Source organism: Bos indicus x Bos taurus, chromosome 9 (assembly GCF_003369695.1).
Source record: "Bos indicus x Bos taurus breed Angus x Brahman F1 hybrid chromosome 9, Bos_hybrid_MaternalHap_v2.0, whole genome shotgun sequence".
Taxonomy (NCBI): Eukaryota; Metazoa; Chordata; class Mammalia; order Artiodactyla; family Bovidae; genus Bos; species Bos indicus x Bos taurus.
This window is the reverse complement of record NC_040084.1, coordinates 20,139,567-20,165,158: the sequence shown is the minus strand read 5'-3', so window position 1 is coordinate 20,165,158 and position 25,592 is coordinate 20,139,567. Positions and strand designations below refer to the sequence as shown.

At 36.9% G+C, this 25,592-nt stretch overlaps 1 protein-coding gene across 1 annotated transcript in view; it reads right to left on the bottom strand.

Moving 5' to 3' along the window:
• The window catches only part of BCKDHB (branched chain keto acid dehydrogenase E1 subunit beta), a 268,875-nt gene that overhangs the window by 30,171 nt on the left and 213,112 nt on the right, over nucleotides 1-25,592 (bottom strand). The window lies entirely within an intron of this gene.

Genomic DNA, 25,592 nt, shown 5'->3' with positions numbered 1-25,592 from the left:
AGTCAAAGGGTGACAAGGTAAATCGTCTTCATCTTGGGAGAAAGGCTGCTGTAATGCTAAACCCCACTCCAAGCCTCTCTTCTGGGAAGCCTGATTTGATCCAACTTAGAACAGCGAAAAAACAAGCAGAATAAAAGCCACACTGTTAGGTGCTCCTAAATGGTTTCTGCTGTCCCCTGCAATCCAAGGGCAGAGGGGTTCATGCTCGGCTTTCTGTAACCCAATCTGCACCCAGGAGGCAGAGAAACAACAGCTAGCCACTGAGGGATTCAAACGAGAAAGGTCACTTTCCTGTCACTTCTGCCAGTATTTCTAGGCAAAGAAAGCAGAAATCATAAGACAAAAGTTGATGCTATGAAGCAGTTTAAGAGCTCTTTGTGGAACGTTATCTTGATTTCAAGATTTTCTCCTTTAATGACAAGGGAAATTGAACTGCATGAAGGATGGGCATCATATACACATTTGCTTATGTTGTTACCCTGTATATAATTATATGATGTGAACCTAGTGGTTGTTGGGAAGTTAAGTTTTAATGGAAAGAAGTATATTTTTATCCCTGTAAAAAGTTAGAATAATGACTATGTAATGTGGAAAAAAAAAAAGTAAAATGAGAAAAAAATAACCGGTTGATGTTTGAGTTTCATTGAATATTTTGCCTCCTAAGGATACAGAACCAGGATTACTTTTATAAACAAATTAAATTATTATGATTCAAGGAAACTCTAAGACAAGAATAGCTTAAGTTCTTAAGATGATTGGACTCTCAATTAAAAAAGAGCTCCTTGAGGTTTGTAAATGTTTTAACATCTGTTTTATGATTTAACTGTCAAACTAAATTATCCTCAACCGGGACTGTACTACCTCGTGAAGCCTACCAGTTACTTTGACTGTTTCAGAACCTTGAACTTACAGAATATGTACGAAACCTTATTAGTCACTCTCGTCCAGCAACTTGCCCAATGGGAGCAACATCCTTGACAGATATTTTCAGTTTTCAAAAGGTTCCAATTGATAGAGCATTTTCCCTTATAGAATTTTCTCCAGTTTATGGTTGACCTTATACTACAGACAGGAAAGAGAATGAAGTGGTCATTTCTGTGCCTACAACATGTCAGATATTGTGGTGGGAGCTTTACATATTTTTTTAAAATGTGCTTTTCACGGGCTTTCCAGGTGACTCAGTGGGTAAAGAATCTGCTACAATGAAGGAGATGCAAGAGACTCAGGTTCAATCCCTGGGTGGGTGAGATCCCCTGGAAGAGGGCATGGAAACCCACTCCAGTATTCTTGCCTGGAGACTCCCATGGACAAAGGAGTGGCAGGCTACAATCTGTGTTGTCACAAAGAGTCAAACATGACTGAAGTGACTGAGCACACATGCATGCTCTCTTCAGTTCAGTTCAGTTCAGTCGCTCAGTTGTGTCCGACTCTTTGCGACCCCATGAACTGCAGCATGCCAGGCCTCCCTGTCCATCACCAACTCCTGGAGTTCACTTAAACTCATGTCCATCGAGTCGGTGATGCCATCCAGCCATCTCATCCTCTGTCATCCCCTTCTTCTCCTGCCCCCAATCCCTCCCAGCATCAGAGTCCTTTCCAATGAGTCAACTCTTCGCATGAGGTGGCCAAAGTACTGGAGTTTCAGCTTCAGCATCAGTCCTTCCAATGAACACCCAGGACTGATCTCCCTTAGGATGGACTGGTTGGATCTCCTTGCAGTCCAAGGGACTCTCAAGAGTCTTCTCCAACACCACAGTTCAAAAGCATCAATTCTTCTGCTCTTAGCTTTCTTCACAGTCCAACTCTCACATCTATACATGACTACTGGAAAAACCATAGCCTTGACTTTAAACAGGAAAATGAGTTCATCAAGGCTGTATATTGTGACCCTGCTTATTTAACTTAGATGCAGAGTACATCATGAGAAACTCTGGGCTGGAAGAAGCACAAACTGGAATCAAGATTGCTGGGAGAAATATCAATAACCTCAGATATGCAGATGACACCACCCTTATGGCAGAAAGTGAAGAGGAACTAAAAAGCCTCTTGTTGAAAGTGAAAGAGGACAGTGAAAAAGTTGACTTAAAGCTCAACATTCAGAAAACGAAGATCATGGCATCTGGTCCCATGACTTCATGGCAAATACATGGGGAAACAGTGGAAACAGTGTCAGACTTTATTTTTTGGGGCTCCAAAATCACTGCAGATGGTGATTGCAGCCATGAAATTAAAAGACGCTTGCTCCTTGGAAGGAAAGTTATGACCAACCTAGACAGCATATTAAAAAGCAGAGACGTTACTTTGCCAGCAAAGGTCCGTCTAGCCAAGGCTATGGTTTTTTCCAGTGGTCATGCTCTCTTCACTTCATTCCAATGAAACATTACAAGCTATGTCTTATAGATGAAAAAAATGACATGCTAAAATACAGGATAATTCTACTTCCTCGCTAACTAAAATAACTAAAAGTCAATAATATATGACAAGTAAATATTTCAGAGAAATAATGTCATCAAATTAATGATGAGGCTACCAAAAACAGACAAAAATAGTAGGCCAAATGTATTCTTACTTTTCAAATTTACTGTCAAGGATCCATATTTTTAATGAAGTGAAAGCTTCTCAGTTGTGTCCAACTCTTTGTGACCCCATGGACTATATAGTTCATGGAATTCTCCAGGCCAGAATACTGGAGTGAGTAGCATTTCCCTTCTCCAGTGGATCTTCCCAACCCAGGGATCAAACCCAGGTCTCCCTCATTTCACGCGGATTCTTTACCATCTGAGCCACAGGGAGTCCAAAAGAATACTGGAATGGGTAGTCTATCTCTTCTCTAGTGAATCTTCCCGACCCAGAAATCGAACCGGGGTGTCCTGCATTGCAGGTAATTCTTTACCAACTGAGCTCTCTTCCCCATAAAAATATGGGGAAGCCCATATTTTTAATAATAGACCAAAAACTAACCAATAGGAAATATTTTAATAATAATAAAATAAAATAAAAAATAATATAATAAATAATAGCAGGTATAAACAGGTTATATTATTTAGTTTGAGTAAAATTACAAAAGTCATGTGAGTATGCATACATATATACACACACACATACACATATATATATGAATGGCAAACTAAATTAGTAAATAAGAAAACCTAGCTATTTTTGTCATTTGATCTGAACAGTACTGTTTAACAATTATATGTATAAGGTATTTAACTTTATTGTTGAAATACAATGTAATGATCAAAGGTAGGAAACTTTGATGTATATAGTAGAAAAGATACCTGAATACATTTTATGTCAAAAATAAACATTAGCAAAATTCTGCTTTCATTTTTGCTCAGGCTTGAAGTGATGGACAGACAACCTAAATGGTCAAACAGAAGGCTTACATTATTTTTATATAATGGAACACCTTATAGTCATTAAACATTTTTGAACATAAGACTATAGGACATCATGATATAATGCCAACGGAGTGCAGGGGGAATGATAGGAAACAAAGGTACACAAGAAAATCCCAGCAGCGTAAAACTAAAATGATACACACATACAGTTAGGTGCACAGGAACCAATATGATAACGAATAGTCACTGCTTCACAAACTTTAGAATTTTGTGTCATCTTTTTTCAATTTTGCTCATTTGATTCTAGTTTGTTATATAATTAATGTGTGTTTTATTTCTGATTAGACTGCAAACTTTTGTGAGGCCAGGAATCATCCTTTACATTGCAATTGTAGAGACCTTTTCAGTATTTGTCATTCACAAAGTTTTAGATTAAACCGAATGAAGGGTAAGGTAGTCTATGATTTTACTTTAAGAAGGGTTTCTTTATATTTTAAAGTTTGTTTTTATTTGAAGGCACGTTTATAGCAGTAAATGTGTCCAAGGCACATCTGGACACAATTCCATCTGGATAGACTGCCTACAATTTCAGTAAATTTTTTCTCTTTAAATGGGTTTATAACCTCATTTAAAAAAAAAAAAAATCTACTTCATTGTGGTGTGTAAAATTCACATTCTGCTAAAAAGAATAACAAATGTAAATTTAGACATTTAGGTCACGTTCCATATTAAAATTCAATATGGCTTCCCAGGTGGCACCATGGTAAAGAATCCACCTGCCAATGCAGGAGACATGGGGTTCGATCCCTGGGTGGGGAAGATCCCCTGCAGTAGGAAATGACAATCCACTCCAGTATTCTTGTCTGGAAAATTCCATTGACAGAGGAGCCTGGTGGGCTACACTGCATGAGGAATAAGTTTCAGAATAAATTGCTGCTGCTGCTGCTAAGTCGCTTCAGTCGTGTCCGACTCTGTGCAACCCCATAGACGGCAGCCCACCAGGCTCCGCCGTCCCTGGGATTCTCCAGGCAAGAACACTGGAGTGGGTGAATAAGTTGCTAGTTACATCATTTAAGGGCTTCTCTCATGACTCAGATGGCAAAGAATCTGCCTGCAGTGCAGGAGACCTGAGTTTGATCCCTGGGTCAGGAAGATCACCTGGAGAAGGAAATGCAACCCATTCCAGTATTCTTGCCTGGAAAATTCCATGGACAAAGGAGCCTGGTGGGCTACAGTCCATGGGGTTGCAAAGAGCTGGACACATCTGAGAAACTAACATTTAACACTTAACTACATCATTTAAATGATAGGAGACTTGAGGACCAAGCCTCTGCTTCAAGGGTAGAGGAGTTTTATGAACAGATCTAGATGGGCTGGTACTTGACCTGATGAGGAATGCTTCTGGAAAGTGACCTTCACCTCACTCAGCCTCACAGTAAACACCAGTAAGAAGTGTATTATGCTTTACTTATATGGCAAGTCTCCTACGAATGAGTTTCATTCTGAGAGTGTGTGTGTAAGTCCAATTTGTTCGTAAGCCCAATAAAGTTAGCCTAGGTACTCAACTAACGCAATCAGCTATATAGTGCTGTATTGTAATAACTGGTTTATAATACTTTGCACATAAATAACACATAAAAATAACACACAAAAAGAAAACATTTAAATCTTAGAGTACAGAACCTTGAAAAGTATAGCAGTTTAGTACATTAGCTGGCATACAGGGGCCGGCATTGAGTGAACAGGCGAGAAGAGTTACTGACTCGGGGAGAGAGAGGAGGTGGGAGATGGCAGAGCTGAAGGATCGTCAGCAATAGGAGATGGAGGGCAAGCTGCAATTTCACTCTTGCCTGATGTTGATGTAATAGGTTCAGATTTCTCACTGGATTCAATTCTATCTACCCTCTTGGAAAAATGATCCAGTGATGTCTGGGTAGTAGAGTACCAGCTACATCACTGCCTTTACTCTTGCTTCCAGACATGCTGGGCTTAACATAAAAATGCACTACTGTACTCTATACAGTAAAGCACACAAAAGCACGACCACTTGAAGAGGATGCACCCACATGACAATGTAAGCCAGACACACGAACTATCTTACATGATTGCACATGTGAGCACAAGTTCGCATCTTTGAAAATTTGTAACTTGAAGGTTTGTCTGTAGGGGACTTCCTGTACCAGCCACTAGTTGCTGGTTGCAGACAGACCTGGAGCCAGTCTCCAGAGGGACCTCTAAGTGGGCAGGGAGCCAGCTCTCAGGAGGAAGCTGGGGTCAGGAGGAAGGCAAAGGGAGTACTCACACACCTGCTATCAATCCGCAGCGGCATGACTCCAAGGGAAAAGGCAAAACTATACCTCCATGTGACAGCATGCTGTGTCGTCACCTGACTTATTTGTGTCCATAAGTATCTGTATCATTTACCATTAATGAAACTAAATTCTTCACCTGCGTCTGACGGTGTCTTTCCATCAACACACATCCTATCGCCCCAACCTCGTAAAGGTCATTAAATACCTACTTCCTGTGAATGGAATTCCGGTCATATCAGCCCTGGCTTCTCTGCTTACATGCCCAGGACACTTTTTCCTCATTCTTCAAATCTCAGAGAAAATCCTACATTCTTTATGAGTCTTCAGGCAGGACTGATTTTTTTTAGGTTCCTTCCAGCACCTCGTTTCTGTATTTAGATTGTGCTGTGTACCTATTCCCACTGTACTGGTATCTCACTGACAAATATCCGCCCCCCCAACCAACTAAACTGATCTTTGGCCAAACCCCCAGCTTTTAAATAATTTTCTATATTCATCTGTCAAATAAATCCACTAGCCATTGTTTTTAGCACTTAAGGAACATATTGTTTGAACACCAGCAATTTAACATTGAATTAAACCTGATGCAAAAGAGGGTCAAAAAATGACACACTGATGAAAGCTTTTTGAGAAAAAGAATAACGGTGTAAAGAAATAAAAACACAGAGTGGGGGAAGGAAAGAGTGGGAGGAACAGACAAAGTAGCATCGATACATATACACAACCATGTGTAAAAGAGATAGGTAGTGAGACCCTGCTACATAACACAGGGAGGCCAGCCTGAGCCCAACGCAACACTGTAAAACAATTAACTTCCAAATAAAAAATAAATTAAAAAAAGAAAGAAAAACAGAAATATTACTGTCTACCAGATAATGCTCTGCTAGTTTTATGCATTTTGGCTCATTTGATGCTAACAATGACATTATGCAAAAAAGGTGTTATTGCCCCCATATCCCAGATGAAGAAGCTGAAGCAGAGGAAGGTGAAATTACCATGAGATCATCCAACTAATAAGGGGTGGAGCTGGGATTTAAATGCAGGTGGTTTGGCTCTAGAGTCCTTGCTCTGAGCTACTGACAGTTGGTCATGTATGTACTCCTTCCCGTTTATATATCCCTGGAAGCAGACTGTAAGACAGCAGGAACGTGCTAGGAGGAGAAGTCAAGAGGAATGTACTCTATCCGGCCCCACGGCTCTGCAAGTGAGCGGAAGGGCACATGCTGTCAAGGCTGTGTGTCTGAGTGCCTTGTGACCACACAGACATGTGTGGTGCTGGTGTTATCCACATGTGGGCTGCTCTTCACATCAACACGGTATTATCCCTTGCCCCATCTGACCTATTTGTAGTATTTGGGGCTCTAATTCTTCCATACATTTTAGAATCAACTTGACAAGTTTCAAGGAAAACACCTACTTGGATTCTGTTTGAAGCTGAACTCAATCTACAGATCAATTAGATAATAATGAATCTATCTGAATATCTTTCTAAAAAAAAAAATCACTTAAAATTGTTCTTCTAATGAGTTTAAGTTTTACAATTATTCCAAAAAGGTCTCAGATGACTTTTTTAAATATTATTTCTACATATCTATAACTGCCACTGTAGATACTGATTTTTTAAATTATATTTTCAGTTGTGTTTGATGTTTATCTATAACGCGTTTTTATACCCTCCAATTAATTCTAATAAGCAATGTATAGATTAAATTTTCTATATAGAAACTCATACCCTTTGCAGGAGACCTGGGTCCGATCCCTGGGTTGGGAAGATTCCCTGGAGAAGGGAAAGGCTACCCACTCCAGTATTCTGGCCTGGAGAATTCCATGGAGAAGTCCACGGGATTGCAAAGAGTGGACACGACTAAGCAACTTTCACTTTCACCCTTTGTCAATAAACAACATTTCCTTTCTTTTCTCCTTATAGATTTTTAATTCTTATTCTCATCTTGTTATCTTGCCTTGGACAGCCAGTCCAACAATAAATATAATTAGTCACAGTGGATTTCTTGGTTTTTGATTTTAAAAGTAATGCTTCCAATACTTACCATTAAATATAATGTTTGTTGTAGGTTTTTGGTAGATAACCCTTATCAGGTAAAAGAAGTTACTAATTTGCTACGAATTTTATTTTCTTCTTTTCATAAGTATCAGGTACTAAAAAATTTTGACTGTTCTTTCTGCATTCATTGAGATGATTATGTAGTTTTTCTTTTTTTAGTCAGCTAATGTAATGAATTATATTAATAGATTGTCTAATGTTAAACCAATCTGCCATTCCTGGAATAAATTCAACTTGGTCTTGAATATTTCTGGCTTCAGTCTGCTATTAAAAAAAAAAAAAACTGCCTCTAAGGTTATGAGTGAGAATGGCCTACGGTTTTCTCTTGTTGAATTGTCCTTGTCTGGCTTTAAAGTTATACTAACTCCATAAAATGAGAAGGACCATGTTCTTTCTTCTATCCTCTTGAAAAGAAAAACACCAGTAGAATTCACCTATAAAATCAATTAGGCCCAATGCTCTCTTTAAGGGAAGATAAGCTATTGACTCAATTTCTTTCATACTAGAAGAATATTTGAGTTTTCTTTTTTTTTTCTTGTATTAATTTTGACAGCATTTTACTTTTCTGGGAAAATCAGAAGTACACAATTTATTGACATTCACAAAAATCAAATTCAGAAGTTTGGGGGATAGTAAAGAAGAAATTAAAATGTATAGAAAATCCAGTAAATCAGCTCCAGAAGTCCAAAGTGTAGCAATGATAAAAGATGATCAACAGGTATCTGTCCCACCAAAGATAACAGAGACAATCGGAGCTGCCAAAAGCCCCTTATAAATAAAGAACCAATGAAAGGACCATGACATTGATAACATGTCCACTTTCTTAGACTTCTTGACATTTTTTCCAATGTATTTAGAGCATTTAGGATAGTAACTACTTTTCAATTAATCACTTATTATTACCATAGCCTTCCCTATCTTCAGCAAATTATAGATTATCTTCTAAACTTTACTTTTTTCCCCAACATTCCTTTCTGTTTCCAGGAAACAATCTTTAGTTTGGTTCCATTTTTTACTTTTTTTCCCATTTCATTAGTATCCCAACTTAAGGAAGATGTGGGTCAAATTGCATAAAACTATGACAACCAAGTGCTTCCCTGGTGGCTCAGTGGTACAGAATCCACCTGCCAATGTAGGTAATGCAGGTTTGATCACTGGGTCAGGAAGATCCCCTGGAGGAAGAAATGGTAACCCACTTTAGTATTTTTGTCTGGAGAATCCCATGGACAGAGGAGGCTGGCAGGTCCATGGGGTCGCAAAAGAGTCGGACAAGACTTAGCGGCTAAACAACAACAATAAAGACACTAAGTAGTCATGCCTCAGTCTTAACTAAAATTGAATATTAGGTTTTCACATATGCCAATCAGATAAAAAGATTATAAATCCATACATGTATGGATGACATGTATGGATTTATAATATTATATTATACATATATTAATGTATAAATATTATATATATTAAATAATATATAATATTATATTATACATGTGTAAATCTATGTATATGACATACATGTATACCTGACATACATGTATAAATCCATACAGGTATGTATGACAACTGAAGTGTGTCAGCAATCTACCTTTCCTTCCTTTGAATTTCTGAAAAGAAAGATGAGGTACAACAAATGAACTTAAGGAATTTATAAGTTAAAAGTGTACACAGTATGCCTTTATGACATCTCCAATTAACCCCCTCTCCACTCAAAGCTCAAGCTAGAGCACTGTTACCTTAAAGCGTCCTTTAGAATCTTGGAATAAAAAAATTACTTTTTGCTATGGTTTTCTAAAACACCATAAGGGATTTGGAATATAAAACTTATATTTTCTAAAAGCCTTACAAAAAGTACTCTAGTCAACATTTTCAAACAATAGCTATCTTAAAAGAAGTGACACCTTGTTCATCTTCAAGACCAAGGAAATTCGATCAGTGGCACACTGAGCTCCCAAACTGCTACCAAACAACTCAGTCATCAGCTCCACAACAGAAGGGAATTTTAAAGACAACTAAGAAGCCCACAAAAGGATACTTAAATGGCCTATAAAATATTTTTAAAGGTTTATGAAAGAAACAGTAAATGTCAAGAAGGTGTAAAGTGAGAAAAGTACGGTTTAGAGAGAAAGAGAAAAAAGTAGGGGAGGAGTTCATTAATTGAGAATAACAAGTAAGAATAGTAAAGAAAGAATATGCGACAGTCTCAAAAGCATTCACAGATGGTTTTCAACTGCATTCAATTTACCCTGAGCTGTTAAAAGGTCATGTCCAATTTTTTGACTTTGACATCTTAGAGGTTCCTGCAGTCTCCACCAGGTGTATGCTGAAATAGAGTTAGCCAACTTCCCTAAAATAGCAGCCCAGGCAAACAAACTCATCTAAGAACCTCTGTGTCTACCCTTTCTTCTCCATTTAATAGAAAATATAAAAATGGTACAATAACTAGAAGGTTAAGGCAATAGGAAGTTGAAAACAAAAATGAGAGTAAAAACAGACCTGAAGTAAAGCCCTTGCTCCCTTCTCCCTTTCCTAGAAGGATGCTTACAGCTTAAGGATGTATCAGCATCCTCCTGGGAGGCCGAGTTATAAGCTCTGTCTAACCAGCAAAAAAAAAGTGCCATCTCAAAGTGCTCTGAAGAAAGTAAGATACAATTTCCCTAAAGGTTTTATGAGTACTTCCAATCTATTGACAATTAACTCAAATGAAATAATCACTAGTAAAACGAAAAACTGGGCACAAAATGATTCCCAAGAAATCAGTTAGTGACTAGAAAGTACTTGGCACAGAAAAGTCAGTTGTGCTTTCTTGATGCTGTTATTTTTACCTGAGGACTTTGAACTGAGTAAACAATGTTACAAAAATAAAAAAACCTATACTTCTTAAAAAAAAAAAAAAACACCTATACTTCTTTCCAAAGTATAAAGATTCACAATGAATCTTATTTATCTAGCTTCTTGTTCACATTTGTCGAAAGTGTAAAAGCAATTTTTTAAACAAAGAAATAGCATACAATAAACTTGCTGTATATTTCACTTCTTTTATAGTGTTGATTTTAAAATTATTGCTTTTCCAGTCTTCTGGAACATAGAAAAATACAAATTTTATAGAATATTAAAATATAGAAAAGATTCCTTGAGTTATATTTCTATGTTTTAGGCGAGGAACTGGTCATCTAACAAAAAAGGTTATTAACCAACGGTGTGAAATAACAATACAAGGTGAACATGAAATTAATGGTCAAACCCTTCACACTCAGTACTCACAGCATACAGACAAACCATCTAACAATTAGTTAACTATACAGCTCAGTGGGTAAAGAATCTGCCTGCAATGCACGAGACCCCAGTTCAAATCCTGGGTTGGGAAGATCCACTGGAGAAGGGATAGGCTACCCACTCCAGTATTCCTGGGCTTCCCTTATGGCTCAGCTTGTAAAGAATCCTCCTGCAATGTGGGAGACCTGGGTTCGATCCCTGGGTTGGGAAGATCCCCTGGAGAAGGGAAAGGCTACCCACTCCAATATTCTGGCCTGGAGAATTCCATGAACTGTATAATCCATGGGGTCACAAAGAGTTGGACACGACTGAGCAACTTTCACTCACTCACTGCCTTTGAAGAATTGTGAACAAAGCCAGAAATTCTGCTAACCAAATTGCTCCTATCAGTAATATGAAAGTTTATTAAAACTTAGATCACCTACAACTTTTTAAAAAGATAATGAAATCTTTTAGTTGTTAAAGAAAAAAAAAAAAAAAAAACAGTACCATAGACACGATGTTATAAATAATGCCTCCTTGTGGGAAAAAAATTCGCCAAAACTTACGACAATATCAACTGTTGCATAATCTGATAATTTTTATGCTTACTCTAACAAAAAAGGATTATTCAACTAGAGATTCTTTTTAGTATATTTTTAACCAATAAAACTTGTATCAGACACATATTAAAACAAACTGCAAAGCCATTGTAAAACCAATTCCAAGAGTCCAAATGCTCCATAAATATTCTCATAAATATTTAATATAAGCATTTTTCAACTTTTACCAAGGATACAACCTCTGGTTTTCTGTTAGAGATAGATTTTAGGGAAATTTAGCAATATGGAATCGGGTGGCCAAAGTTCAATGCTACCCACAGTCCACGGGGCAGCAAAGAGTCAGATACAACTTAGCAGCGAAACAACAAAACTCACTGTGTGACCTTGATCAAGGTGCTAAACTTCTTTGGGTTTCAGTCCCTTCATCTGTAAAAATGGAGATGACAGTGGTTCCTATTTTATAGTATTGGGTTTTGTTACAGTTTTGTGTTAACAGTATTTTAAATGAAACAACCCAAGTGAAGAGTTTAGAAAGGGGTTTGGCATAATAAATATTGGCCAAACATTCTTTGCTATATTTTCACTTTTCATTTGTTGTCATTTTCCCTAAACAGACTACTGGTCAATGAACAACAAATGGTTTAAAAATGAACTTAAGGGGGAGAAGCAGAGACATTACTTTGCCGACAAAGGTCTGTATAGTCAAAGCTATGGTTTTTCCAGTAGTCATGTAGGGTTGTGAGAGTTGGACCATAAAGAATACTGAGCGCCAAAGAATTGACGCTTTCAAACTGTGGTGTTAGAGAAGACACTTGAGAGTCCCTTGGACAGAAAGGAGATCAAACCAGACAATCCTAAAGGAAATTAACCCCGAATACTCTGGAAGGACTGATGCTGAAGCTGAAGCTCCAGTACTTTGGCAACCTGATGCAAACAGCCGACTCATTGGAAAAGACCCTGATGCTGGGAAAGATTAAAAGCAAGAGGAAAAGGGGGCGACAGAGAATGAGATGGTTGGATGGCATCACCGACTCGATGGACAGGAGTTTGAGCAAATTTCGGGAGATGCTAAAGGACAGGGAAGCCTGGCGTGCTGCTGTCCATGGGGTCGCAGAGAGTCAGACACAACTGAGTGACTTAACAACAACAAAGCTGGGGAAATCCTTTAGAAAAGGAATGCATCTCTTTCAAATTAATTGGCTAGTCTGAACTTCAAAAACACAATATTATTACCTATAATTGACAGCCTGTGACTTAGCTCGAACATTTTATAACCTTGAAATATATAAGATTCTTAAGAAGTTATTTAAAATCTTTTTTTTCCCTAACTTATTTAAAATTCCATCCCATTTATCTAATTTCCTGACTAAATAAGACTATCATTTTAAGGTTTGATTTCACCAGATCTATAGCTAAATTCTTCTTTTAAGAGGATCATACCAAAGGGAAGATGACTCCGCAAGCAGAGAATGTTAGACCAGGCAAATGCGACGGAGAATTAGTGGTCTTTGTCAGCAACAAGGCAATGTAACCGCTGCCTCATGGTTTGTTTTGTTTTAATTAGTTAATTTATTTATTTTGGCTATGCTGGGTCTTCCTTGCTGTGCGGGCTTTTCTCTAATTGCGGCGGGCGAGAGCTACTCTCTTTGTATACAAGGGCTTCTCGTTGCAGTAACTTCTCACAGGCTCTAGGGGCTCTGGCTTCAGTAGCTGCAACTCCCTGCCTCATGGTTTTAACAACCAAACTGAAAACCCCTAGTTTATGCTGCCCACCCTTCGCTGTTGCTTTAAGTAAGGGACCAGCAAACTAAGGCCCACTCTGCTGCCAGTTTTTGTATGTAGCTCAGAATGGTTTTTACATTTTTAAGGCTTTCTCAAAAACAGAAAAAGAAACATATAACCATTTGGCCGGCAGAGCTGAAAATATTTACTATGTGGCTCTACACAAACAGCCAGTGAGTGACCTTCATATACAGATCCAACCACTTTCCAAGGCAGATCACTTTCTGAAGTGTCGTGATGGCCTGTGGCTCAAGCACGGTGGATGAAACTCCCTGTTCTCCATGTGTCAAGTCAGGGAAAGGCCGCTGCTGGGGGCCAGGCTGGGCCATGGCTCCACCCCCTTTCCATTGGAAGTAGGCAGGGGCCTTGACTCTGAGTGCAAACCCAGTCCTTAGATCCAGTCTGTGCTCTCTGGTCTTGACGTTGGAAATTTGATGAGTCACAGTTTCTGGCTGTGTCTTCCTTGACATTCAGCATTCAGGAGAATAAATTCTGAAGGTCCCTTGAAGGGAAAAGCTGCACACTCCATGGTCATCCAAGCTTATCTGAGGCAGGAGCCGGGCTTGCATCTCAGTTTGTTTTTCTTTTTCTTTTTTTCTTTTTTTTTTTTTTAAACAGTATCATTCTTTTTTTTTTTTTTTTTCTCCCCAAGCATCTAGCATCGTGCATTGAACCTAGACTGGCATCTCATTTCATACATGACGTTTCACATGTTTCAATGCCATTCTCCCAAATCTTCCCACCCTCTCCCTCTCCCACAGAGTCCATAAGACTGTTCTATACATCAGTGTCTCTTTTGCTGTCTCATATACAGGATTATCGTTACCATCTTTCTAAATTCCATATATATGCATTAGTATACTGTATTGCTGTTTTTCCTTCTGGCTTACTTCACTCTGTATAATAGGCTCCAGTTTCATCCACCTCATTAGAACTGCTTCAAATGTATTCTTTTTAATGGCTGAGTAATACTCCATTGTGTATATGTACCACTGCTTTCTTATCCATTCATCTGCTGATGGACATCTAGGTTGCTTCCATGTCCTGGCTATTATAAACAGTGCTGCGATGAACATTGGGGTACACGTGTCTCTTTCCCTTCTGGTTTCCTCAGTGTGTATGCCCAGCAGTGGGATTGCTGGATCATAAGGCAGTTCTATTTCCAGTTTTTTAAGGAATCTCCACACTGTTCTCCATAGTGGCTGTACTAGTTTGCATTCCCACCAACAGTGTAAGAGGCTTCCCTTTTCTCCACACCCTCTCCAGCATTTATTGCTTGTAGACTTTTGGATCGCAGCCATTCTGACTGGTGTGAAATGGTACCTCATAGTGGTTTTGATTTGCATTTCTCTGATAATGAGTGATGTTGAGCATCTTTTCATGTGTTTGTTAGCCATCTGTATGTCTTCTTTGGAGAAATGTCTATTTAGATCTTTGGCCCATTTTTTGATTGGGTCATTTATTTTTCTAGAGTTGAGCTGTAGGAGTTGCTTGTATATTTTTGAGATTAGTTGTTTGTCGGTTGCTTCATTTGCTATTATTTTCTCCCATTCTGAAGGCTGTCTTTTCACCTTGCTAATCGTTTCCTTTGATGTGCAGAAGCTTTTAAGTTTAATTAGGTCCCATTTGTTTATTTTTACTTTTATTTCCAATATTCTGGGAGGTGGATCATAGAGGATCCTGCTGTGATGTATGTCAGAGAGTGTTTTGCCTATGTTCTCCTCTAGGAGTTTTATAGTTTCTGGTCTTACGTTGAGATCTTTAATCCATTTTGAGTTTATTTTTTTATATGGTGTTAGAAAGTGTTCTAGTTTCATTCTTTTACAAGTGGTTGACCAGATTTCCCAGCACCACTTGTTAAAGAGATTGTCTTTAATCCATTGTATATTCTTGCCTCCTTTGTCAAAGATAAGGTGTCCATATGTGCGTGGATTTATCTCTGGGCTTTCTATTTTGTTCCATTGATCTATATTTATGTCTTTGTGCCAGTACCATACTGTCTTAATAACTGTAGCTTTGTAGTAGAGCCTGAAGTCAGGTAGGTTGATTCCTCCAGTTCCATTTTTCTTTCTCAAGATCGCTTTGGCTATTCGAGGTTTTTTGTATTTCCATACAAATTGTGAAATTATTTGTTCTAGCTCTGTGAAGAATACTGTTGGTAGCTTGATAGGGATTGCATTGAATCTATAAATTGCTTTGGGTATACTCATTTTCACTATATTGATTCTTCCAATCCATGAACATGGTATATTTCTCCATCTATTAGTGTCCTCTTTGATTTCTTTCACCAGTGTTTTATAGTTTTCTATATATAGGTCTTTAGTTTCTTTAGGTAGATATATTCCTAAGTATTTTATTCTTTCCGTTGCAATGGTGAATGGAATTGTTTCCTTAATTTCTCTTTCTGTTTTCTCATTATTAGTGTATAGGAATGCAAGGGATTTCTGTGTGTTGATTTTATATCCTGCAACTTTACTATAATCATTGATTAGTTCTAGTAATTTTCTGGTGGAGTCTTTAGGGTTTTCTATGCAGAGGATCATGTCATCTGCAAATAGTGAGAGTTTTACTTCTTCTTTTCCAATTTGGATTCCTTTTATTTCTTTTTCTGCTCTGATTGCTGTGGCCAAAACTTCCAAAACTATGTTGAATAGTAATGGTGAAAGTGGGCACCCTTGTCTTGTTCCTGACTTTAGAGGAAATGCTTTCAATTTTTCACCATTGAGGATAATGTTTGCTGTGGGTTTGTCATATATAGCTTTTATTATGTTGAGGTATGTTCCTTCTATTCCTGCTTTCTGGAGAGTTTTTATCATAAATGGGTGTTGAATTTTGTCAAAGGCTTTCTCTGCATCTATTGAGATAATCATATGGTTTTTGTTTTTCAATTTGTTAATGTGGTGTATTACATTGATTGATTTGCGGATATTGAAGAAGAAAGCAGGAGTAGCAATACTCATATCAGATAAAATAGACTTTAAAACAAAGGCTGTGAAAAGAGACAAAGAAGGTCACTACATAATGATCAAAGGATCAATCCAAGAAGAAGATATAACAATTATAAATATATATGCACCCAACATGGGAGCACCGCAGTATGTAAGACAAATGCTAACAAGTATGAAAGGAGAAATTAACAATAACACAATAATAGTGGGAGACTTTAATACCCCACTCACACCTATGGATAGATCAACTAAACAGAAAACTAACAAGGAAACACAAACTTTAAACGATACAATAGACCAGTTAGACCTAATTGATATCTATAGGACATTTCATCCCAAAACAATGAATTTCACCTTTTTCTCAAGCGCACATGAAACCTTCTCCAGGATAGATCACATCCTGGGCCATAAAGCTAGCCTTGGTAAATTCAAAAAAATAGAAATCATTCCAAGCATCTTTTCTGACCACAATTCAGTAAGATTAGATCTCAATTAGAGGAGAAAAACTATTAAAAATTCCAACATACGGAGGCTGAACAACACGCTGCTGAATAACCAACAAATCACAGAAGAAATCAAAAAAGAAATCAAAATTTGCATAGAAACGAACGAAAATGAAAACACAACAACCCAAAACCTGTGGGACACAGTAAAAGCAGTCCTAAGGGGAAAGTTCATAGCAATACAGGCACACCTCAAGAAACAAGAAAAAAGTCAAATAAATAACCTAACTCTACACCTAAAGCAACTAGAAAAGGAAGAAATGAAGAACCCCAGGGTTAGTAGAAGAAAAGAAATCTTAAAAATTAGAGCAGAAATAAATGCAAAAGAAACAAAAGAGACCATAGCAAAAATCAACAAAGCCAAAAGCTGCTTCTTTGAAAGGATAAATAAAATTGACAAACCATTAGCCAGACTCATCAAGAAACAAAGGGAGAAAAATCAAATCAATAAAATTAGAAACGAAAATGGAGAGATCACAACAGACAACACAGAAATACAAAGGATCATAAGAGACTATTATCAACAATTATATGCCAATAAATGGACAAATTCTTAGAAAAGTACAACTTTCCAAAACTCGACCAGGAAGAAATAGAAAACCTTAACAGACCCATCACAAGCACGGAAATTGAAACTGTAATCAAAAATCTTCCAGCAAACAAAAGCCCAGGTCCAGACGGCTTCACAGCTGAATTCTACCAAAAATTTAGAGAAGAGCTAACACCTATCCTGCTCAAACTCTTCCAGAAAATTGCAGAGGAAGGTAAACTTCCAAACTCATTCTATGAGGCCACCATCACCCTAATACCAAAACCTGACAAAGATCCCACAAAAAAAGAAAACTACAGGCCAATATCACTGATGAACATAGATGCAAAAATCCTAAACAAAATTCTAGGAATCAGAATCCAACAACACATTAAAAAGATCATACACCATGACCAAGTGGGCTTTATCCCAGTTATTAAAAATCTTGAACATTCCTGGAACACTTTTTAGGACAGGCTGTTTCTATTATTTTCTTGGAACCCACCTAAGTGGACCTTTTAGTTGTGTAAAAAAGCAAAGACAAAAGAGAGACATAGTCATAAAGAGTTAAAACAACTGCACAATAATGAAAAAAATTGGTCTACAGCATCACCATATGAATTGATACAATTTCCTAAACAAAAACAAAGAAATGGACAATGTACATTTCAAAGAATCATTGACAAAGGCATTAAAACCAATTAACATCATCAGTTAATATGAGAAAAATGTATATAACAGGAATAATGGAAGATGAATAAAAGTGTAGAATAAAGGACTGACCTTCCAAAGGAAGTATTTAAGTATCCAAAGAGTTTCTATTTCCATGAAATAAGAGAGAGGAGGCAGAGGAAAGTGGAGGGAGGGGACAGGGAGGCAGAGACAGCACTCTTTCTATTCTCATTTTATTTTATTTTTTTTCATTTCATACATGATATTATACATGTTCCAATGCCATTCTCCCAAATCTTCCCACCCTCTCCCTCTCCAACAGAGTCCATATTGGTACAGGCAGAATTGAATCAGCAAAGTCTCTTAACTTGCTCTAGAGCTAAAGACCCTTGCTGATTTTTATGCAGAGGCCCGTCAGCCCCACAGGTAGTTTTCTGGGGGCAGACTTGTGGGTGTGCAAAGAAATTACAAGGGGATCAAGAGAGATTAGAACAGAAGTGGGAAACTGAATTGGACATTCTTTAAAATTCTTTTTTTTTTAAATATCATATATTCTATCCTAATTATCAGTTCCTTTTGTCTCTCATATATTTTTGCCAGACAACTCAGTTACAACTCAGAAGTGAACTTGGCTAGTTTTGAAAAATACCTACTTTTCTCCATCTAGCGTGCTAGATTTATTACAGTAGCTCTAGCTCAACACTAAAGGATCTTGACATAGGATTATGTAAATACTACTAACTGAAGTCATAAAATATAACAGAACTATCCATTGAGTTCAGGCAATATCATCGTAAAAACTTTTCCCTATATAATTTTATTTTAAGGTCCTACCCACACTGGAAATACTACCTTTTTTTAATTCCAGTCTTATGCAAATATAATTGACGTTCATCACTGTATAAGTTTAAGGCATACAGCAGAGTGATTTGACTTACATATATCATGAAATGTTTATCATAGTAAGTCTAGTGAACAGCTCATATAGACACAAAATTAGAGAAATGGCAAGACTTATTTTCCTTATGACGGGAACTCTTTGGATTCACTCTCTTAACAACTTTCATATAAAACATATGACACTGTTAATTACATTTATCATACTGTACATTATATTCCGAAGACTTATCTTTTAGCTGGAAGTACCTTTTGACTTCCTTTATCCAATTCCCCCTCCTCCCACTGTCCATCTCTAGGAACAACCAATCTGATATCTTCTCTGAGTTTGTTTTTGAAATATAATTGATCTACCACACTGTTAGTTCCTGCTACACAACACAATGATTTTGTATTTATGTAGATATCAAAATAATCACCACAATAAATCTAGGTAACCATATATCACCATACAAAACTATTATATAGTTATTGATTATATTCCCCACACTGTATATTTCATTGTTGTGTTGTTTTGTCAGTAAATTATGTCGGACTCTTTTGTGACCCCATGGACTGTAGCCCACCTGGCTCCTCTGTTCATGGAATTCTCTAGGCAAGAATACTAGAATGGGTTGCAATTTCCTTCTCCAAGGGTCTTCCTGACCAAAAGGATCGAACCTGGATCTCCTGCACTGGTAGGCAGATTCTTTACCACTGAGCCACCTGAGAAGCCTGGATATTTCATACTTGTGACTAATTCATTTTGCAGCTGGAGGTTTGTACCTCTTAATCTCCCTCACCTATTTCTTTCTTCTACCCAATCCCCTCCCCTCTGGCAACTACCTGTTTGTTTTTTGTATCTAAAACACTGTTTCTATTTGATGTTTGTTCATTTATTTTACTTTTTTTAGATCCCACACATAAGTGAAACCATACGGTATTTGTCTTTTTCTGTCTGATTTTTCACTTAGCCTAGTACCCTCTAGGTCCCTCTGTGTTGTCACAAATGGCAAGATTTCATTCTTTGTAAGAATGGATAAGATTTTTCATTCTTTGTAAGCTGGGTAAGATTCCATTGTATATATAAATATACCAGATCTTCTTAGTCCATTCATCTATTGATAGGCACTTGAGTTGCTTCCATATGTTGACTATTGTAAATAATGCTGCAATGAACATAGGGGTGCATATATCTTTTCTAATTATCGTTTTTGTTTTCTTCAGATAAATACCCAGGCGTGAAACTGCAAGATCATACAGTAGTTCTATTTTTAACTTGTTAAGGAATCTCCAAACTGTTTTTCATAGTGGCTGCAGAAATTTATAGTCCCAGCAACAGTGCATGAAGGTTGCTTTTCCTCCACATTCTGCTCTCTTTTTCTTTTAAAGCATCATCTCCTTTAAGCTAGCAATGCTATGTGTGAAATTTAAATATAAGTAGTGCTGTCATACCACAGATCTGAGTTTTCCCATCAACGCTGCTTCATTCCATATGTGCACATTGCAATGTTTGTTTCACAGCAGAGCTCATATTTCATTTTATTCCAGAGCTTTGTTTCCACACAACTACATATAATATTTTTCCTATCAAACATAACTGAAGAAAACAACGAATCCAAAGTATAGTTTATAGCAAAACAAAATAGCGCAATTAATGGTAGAATTGGTGGCTGTTTTCAAAGTCTGCCTTAGCTAGAAAACTCAAATTCTTTTGGATTACAATGACATACAACAAACATAACTTGAGCTAGCTGTATCAGAAAATATGACAACATATGGCTCTGCTAGAGAAGTGAGCATTTCAAAGCATTCAGTCCTCCAATATGTTTCATGCTAATTATATCAAGATTACAGAAATACACATCTTACAAAATAAAAAGGTGTGTAACAAGCTTTCAGCAGCCACAAGAGATCATTTACAATACTCGTAAGAAACATTCTATGGTTTATACTCAAAAATAATTTAGGATAAAAGTTTTAATTATGTAATTAACATGAAATATACTTCAATACATGCCAAGATACTGTTCTCCTCGAGTTTTCTACATGAGCTTCACATGTATTTCTGAGATGGATCATGGAAACACTATTAATTCATTTCCTAATAAATGCTTCAAAACTATAAGCTTAATCAGACTGTAAAAAGAAAACCTACAAAAATGTATTCTACTTTACCTTTCATTATTTTAAAATATGTCCCAAAATATTTTACATTCAACTCGCCAGATTCAAAGGGGGGAAAAGAGCCTCCTTTTCCTAATGTATCAGAAAAAGAGTTGTAAAAAAGCTTAATTGCCACTTTTAAAAATAACAGTTCCTAGAAGAAAGCAAAATAAAATCTATTTTTCAGAGTGTTACTATACCTCCTTTATAAGATCAACATTTAAATTACTAAAATGATGTTCATATCTATGGTGCAGGGTGAGCAGTAGGGGGCACTTTCATCTTTAAGGCAAAATAAAAGTTTTTGTAACATTCAATATATTTTGTAACAATCATCAGCTTAATTTAAATGGACTTCATTGTACAAATAGAGAAAATGGGTATCGATACTAAACTGGAACAATTGTGTTTTGGATAAAATAAACAAGAGGAAACAGCAAGGTCATCAGAGAAAACAGCTAAGTAACACCCACACAGGAAATCCAGCTTCATGCGCTCCATGAGCTTTGTCCTTTATTTCCTGAGATTAACTATTGCTATGTTCTCAACACATTAAAAGAGTCAGGGGAGCACACTGGATCCTTCTATGAGATAGACGTGCCGCAGTTTTCAGTTCCTCTACTTGCCTGCTATCTAGCCTTGGGTAAATTAATTACCTTTCTCGAGCCTCAATTTCCTATCTATAAAAATGAGCATAACAGATACTTAATTAAGAGGCTGAAAGGATTAAATAGTAGAAGAGGTGTAGCAGCAGAGCAAAGAGCACACAGTCAATGCGGAGCAGTATCTCCCTCCTCCACCCGCTCCTGAGCCCTGCTCCTGGCGCTCGCCCACTGTTAAGAGCACCCAGGTAAAGGCATGCCCAGTACACAACGTCATTCATATGATTCCCTTACGTCGTCTAGATGTTTGTTAGGTCTGTGATGATATTCCTACTTTCATTGCCAATCCTGGTGATTTATGTTTTCTCTCTCTTTTCATTGGTCAGTCTTACTAGCAGATTATCAATTTTATTAATCCTTCCTAAGAACCAATTTTCTTTTTCTGCTTTCTTTGCTTTTTTAATTCCTCTGTAGTCTTTTTTCTATTTTACTGATTTCTGTTCTTGTCTTTATTTTCTTTTTTCTACTTACTATAGCTGTATTTTGCTTTTCTTTCCTTACCTGAAGGTGGAAAATTTGAACATTGATTTAAGGTTTGTTTCTTGTTGTTGTTTCTTTCATATATATATATATATATATATATATATACACACACATATATATATATTTATAGTTATTCATCTAAGCACTCTTTTAGCTGCTTTGCACAAATTTTGTGTAATATGTTCACTATTATTCATCAACTCGATGGACGTTAAGTTTGAGCAAGCTCCAGGAGTTGGTGATGGACATGAAGTCTGGTGTGCTGCCGTCCATGGGGGTCACAAAGAGTCGGACACAACTGAGAGACTGAACTGAACTAATAATTCAATTTCATAAGAGTATAATTTCTCTTGTTACTTCTTCCTTGACTCATCATTATTTAGACTTGTATTTTTAATTTCCACGTGCTTGTTTATTTTCTAGGTTTTTCATTAATGTCTCGTTTAATTTTATCATAGTCAGACAACATTATGAACGATCTAAAATGCTTAGGCCTTTTTAAAAGTCGTTTATGGTGTAACATATGGTCTATCTTGGCAAACATCCTATGTGCACTAAAAGAATGTATGTTCTGCAGTTTTTACTTACAGATTTAACAACTGGTGGTGTTCCTTTCAACATGAATTCAAAAGAATTTCCTTTTGTATTATATTTCTTGCAGTACAAGAAAATAAGGATGGCAGTGAATCCTCTCATTTTTCATTTATCTGAATTTTATTTTCCTGTATTTTGAAGGATAGTTTGACTGGATATAGATTTTCAGGTGGCTAAGTTTTTTTTTTTAAATCCAGCCCCTTAAAAATGTCATACATTGGCTTTCATTGTTTCTGATTAGAAATAAGTCACCACTTGTAGTGTAATTCCCTATACATCATATTTTAGGTTTTTTTCCTCCAGCTATATTGTATTTATCTACAGATTCTATGTTGTTGGATTTCCAATCTCTCTCCTCTCCCTCAATTACAACATGATCTTTGCAACAGTATTAATAGAATGTAATTGAGGACTACTCTTATCATCATTTAAAAGAAGTAACAGCAAACACAGAACTAAAAACAAAATCATATACTAACTTTCTGTTCAATGATTACTGAGTTGGTGATTAAAATTATAGGAAAATCTGAATCATATGTGACCAAATGTAGCATTTATCCAAGAAACTAAAAGAGAATTTTTTCCTAGTTACTTTCATAATTACATAATCAGCCTTGGCTATAGAAGTTCTAAATGTTATACGAAATATGGTGTCAAGAAAAAGGTAAAGAAAAAAAAAATAATAATAACATCACACCATAAGACACTGAAATAACTCATCCAGGGCATTTTTGTCCTATCTAATCAATTTTTCTATTTTTGTCTGCTCAGTAAGATATTCTGAAGCTATGGTCAGAAGTACATGTTTTTAGCCTGGTGTTTTTTGACCACAATTACATTCATTCAAGGAACAAGAAGATCCCTGAGGACAGAGAAGAATGAAGGGGGCAGAGAGGGCTAGAAAATAAGGAGTTAGAGTTTCACTCTGAGGGTGACGGGACACCACGGGGACAACGGATTGCCATGATCTCATCTGCATTTTGAAAAGGCCACTCAAGCTACTCTGTAGGAAGCACTGCTGAGAAGAAAGTGATAGTTCAGAGAAAGGTGGTGGTTTTCACTGATGTAACAAAGTGTTAGTTGCATAGTTGCCTCTGACTCTGCGACCCCATGGACTATAGCCCACCCAGCTCCTCTGTCCATGGGATTTTCCAGGCAAGAATACTGGAGTGGGTTGCCATTCTTTTCTAGAGGGGATCTTCCCGACCCAGGAATCAAACCAGGGTCTCCTGCATTGCAGAAAGGTTCTTTACCACCTGAGCCACAAGGGAAGCCAATGGTTGGGTTAGAGACTTGTTTTTAAGAGTTCTGCTCCACCAGCTGATCTGAATGCAGGGTGTAAGGGAAAGTCAGGCATTAATGAGGCATCCCAGGAGGCTCAGATGATAAAGAATCCGCCTGAAATACACTTTCTTTTCACTTTCCAGTTTCTGGTCTGAGGTAGGGAACACTGAGAAAATAGTAGGGTTGGGTTTTTTTTTTTTTTTTTGACACACTTAATAGACAGCCAAATTGAGAAGGAAGTAAGCAGCTGGAAATTTTGCAAAATGGAGAAAAGGATAAAATTAAAATAATTCATAATATAAACCCTCTACCTAGAAAGAAATATCTGCTAATATTTTAGAATATTTCTTTTGAACTTCACTAAATGAATTTGAAAAGTAACCTTCTTTAAATGATTTTACCAGAATGACTATAAAAAGCAATTATAACGACAGTATACAGCAGAAACTCTCTTTGATCAGTTATTTTAGCACGATGGTTTTCCCTGAAGAATCCAATAAGAATTATCCACAATGAAAGTACTAACATGTGGGATAGTATCTGTCATCCCTAAAAACATTCAAGTAAGTTTTCTACTATAGCAAACCAAGATGCTATATGAACTGACCAACTATACCAAGAGACAAATTATTTGTTAGCTATTTATACTTAAGATTACAAATGATTACTATTTTATAAAATTTATTATTATCATTACATGTTTATTCATTGATCCTGTTTGCAATTAATCAGTGCAATTTGATCATTACTCCACCTGCTGATATAACTGGCAGGCTTACTATTTTAAAGAACAAAAAGAACAAATTCAACATTGTACTGTATGTAACCCTTAAGGTACTCATGGAATCAATGAAAAGGTGACTGTTTTTAGCTTAAATTTTAGACTATGCAATGAAATTTTATATGCAACTATATTATCTAAAAATGCCTTACTAGAATCATAAAAAAATATCACTCCAAGAAACTTCCCTCCCTCACCAAAAAAAAAACAAAAAAAAAAAAGGAGGGGGAGGATTGAAAGTTCTAAACATATACAGACTGGCCATTCAATAATCTATTAGCAATGAGGATTTCACCAACTCTGGTTTTGAGAAAACAACTTCATACTTGTTCACCTGAACTTTAAAATGTGAGATCTATTTATGACACACAGTTATATTCTGCCCCTTAAACAAAAGGACACTTAGCTACTCATGTTCCCTAAGCCTCTACCCCGACCTTAGGCTTCCCAACACTGTGTTGCTTCAGCCACTCCATAAATGAACAAAGATCAGGAAAGGAAAACCATAACCTTCAGTCCCAGAATAATTTGTAAAAAGGCTGGGCACTTTCACAAGTATTTCGCCTGGATTTAAGGAAAATAAATGTGTGTGTGGGTGGGTGTGTGTGTGTGTGTGGGTGTGTGTGTGTGTGTGTGTATATACCAAAAAAAAAAAGGTGCAATGCAATAAAAGTTGGTCTAAAAAAATCCTTAAGATGAAGTATAGTCTGTATTAACACAAAACATGGGAGAATGTACTTAATGCCATGTACCTTTCATCAGCACTTTATGAACTGAAG